The sequence below is a fragment of the Silurus aristotelis genome (genome assembly GCF_946808225.1).
Source record: "Silurus aristotelis genome assembly, chromosome: 14".
NCBI classification, from domain to species: Eukaryota; Metazoa; Chordata; class Actinopteri; order Siluriformes; family Siluridae; genus Silurus; species Silurus aristotelis.
The window spans coordinates 18,221,839-18,224,338 of NC_139587.1; the positions used below are offsets into that span (position 1 = coordinate 18,221,839).

The window sequence follows — 2,500 nt, forward strand, 5'->3', positions numbered from 1 at the left end:
ATTTCAGAGAAAAGATGGAATAAAATCAAAAAGCAATCATTTGCATCAAACGTCCGCTCGAGATCCGGACAATGACGCCGTGCAATGGCCACTGGCTTTCATTACAGGGATTTTTATGGGACAGCGTGGTTCTTATGGTCGTTTCAGCCTGAGCACTAATCACGTGCAATTTCATTTCTCCTTCGTAATGTTAATAACGGCTTGCTGATGTGTCCTGGTTTTTGCTCGTGCTGCTGTAATGCGGCATGCTGTGCAACCGAGCAACATTAGAGCACAAATGCACACTCACAAAAAAAAAATAATAAAACACATTAAGGTTACAGACACGAGGCCAGCAATAGCAATAATGACCATTGTGTTCATTGCACGCATTGCGCACACACACACACACACACACACACACACACACACACACACACACACACTGCCTCGTGATAATTCCATTTTAAACGCGTTTATGGCTAGGGCAAAACCCCCCTCAGATATAAACAAATAAATAAATAAATAAACGCCGATCCGAGTTTCTGTCCTTTTCACCGCACCATCTATTTTTATTGACTGGGCTGTTTATGCATTTCTGCTCTTTAACAAACTTGCAAACTGCCAAAGAGTCAATTAACAACAACAAAACAAAAAAAAAAACACGCGGTGTTGCCTTTCATCGCCTCGCAGGTCCTGAGATGTGCGGCGCGCGGTGAATATCAGGTCTCAGGCAGCACCACCAGCCCTGGTGGGACACTTGTTGTGAAATGCGGACATGCGACTTGAGATGATGGAGAACACTGCTGGGAGAAAGTCCTACAGAATTCACACTCTTACACAACCGGGGCTGTAATTAAACCAGAGATGAGTTGGAATTAAAATAAACGAGGAATCATAATAATAATAATAATAATTAAAATTAAAAAAGAATAATAAATGTGAGAAGAGATTGTAATAGTATTAATCGAGCACAGATATATGAAATAAAACAAAATAAGAAAAAATAATAAAAAAAAAATGATGACGTTTTGATTGCGCAAATAATAATAAATCATTTGAACAATTGCAAATAAAAAAATATATATATAAAAAAACGTATATTAAGAAATACAAAATGTAATATAGTGTGCGAGAATTTTCGGGAACAAAATTACATGAAAAACTATAATAATGAAAGGACGGGTGTATGAAGGCGTGTACACTTCGCAAACAAATGATCGAAGCCTATAAACGTGTAAAACTCCATGCAAAGCTCACAGGTCTCCTGTGTTTCATAAAAAAAACAACGTTTATCTCAATAAAAAAATATACCAGAGACCAGATCCTGCAAAATCCCTATAACATAACCACAGGAGGGGGAAAAAAATGAACGCTTGCCACAATTCACTGTAGTGTAAAAGACACAAAAGGGGGCTGCGCAACACCATTCAAAAAACCATTCAAAGATTGGGCAAAGATAAAACATATTAAACGAGTGGCCCAAAGTGACTATGAGTAAAATTGATAAGCATATTTACAAAAGAGCTTTTCCAGTTGACATATCATTCTCTCATTTTAATAATTGATGAGAATAGAGCGGCTCCTGTGAATATTTGATGTGGAGAAATCCATAGTGTTCTTCATTTTCATCTTAATAAAGGTGACGTCATAGCGAGCTCGCGTCGGAGTGAGAAACCGACACACACACACACACACACACACACACACACACACACACACACACACACACACACGCGCGGGATTTTTCCCTATTGTCTTTATTTGGTGACTTTGAAAAAAATGGCAATTGTTTAAAATATATGTTGCTCTCAGCCTTAAAATGGAAAGACCACTGTGAAATACACTACACATAGCCTATATTCCGACATGCCTTATTAATCCATAATCGCCATAATCACGCACGATATGTAGGTCAATTTATTATTTATTTAATAATCTAACAAAGCCGTATATATCATCAAATAAATATACATACAACTGCAAATATATAATAAAATACAGTTTTTAATAAACAAGTATTAATATTATTATTATTATTATTATTATTATTATTATTATTATTATTATTATTATTATTATTACAGTGCTACAAGGCCTACGGTAATAAATTATAAAGTCCCCTATGAAAACTATATTTAACATAAATGCTGATTTTTATTTCTCCTTTTTTATGTACATAATTATTACACTGACCAACGCATGATTTTGTAAATCGTCTCCCCCATCCCTGTGTACACGCACACAAATCTACAAAGAACACCCCCCCCAAACACACACACACACACACACACACACACACACACACACACACACACACACACACACACAATATTAAATAAAACAATTGTAAAATTCAATTAAAGCATTTACCCCACATAAGTTATATTGAAGTAAACATATCTTTGATTTTGAAAGCCTACTAAGAAATTCTATATTTCTTATGAAATTATTACAAACATTTGCGTGGAAGGTTTCATATTTAAAATGAAAAGAATCGTAGCCTTTCTGAATATTTTGA

At 35.3% G+C, this 2,500-nt stretch overlaps 1 protein-coding gene across 3 annotated transcripts in view; it reads right to left on the minus strand.

Moving 5' to 3' along the window:
• tlx2 (T cell leukemia homeobox 2) overlaps window positions 1-2,500 on the minus strand; it is a 17,914-nt gene that overhangs the window by 10,958 nt on the left and 4,456 nt on the right. The gene's annotated exons all lie outside the window — the stretch shown is intronic.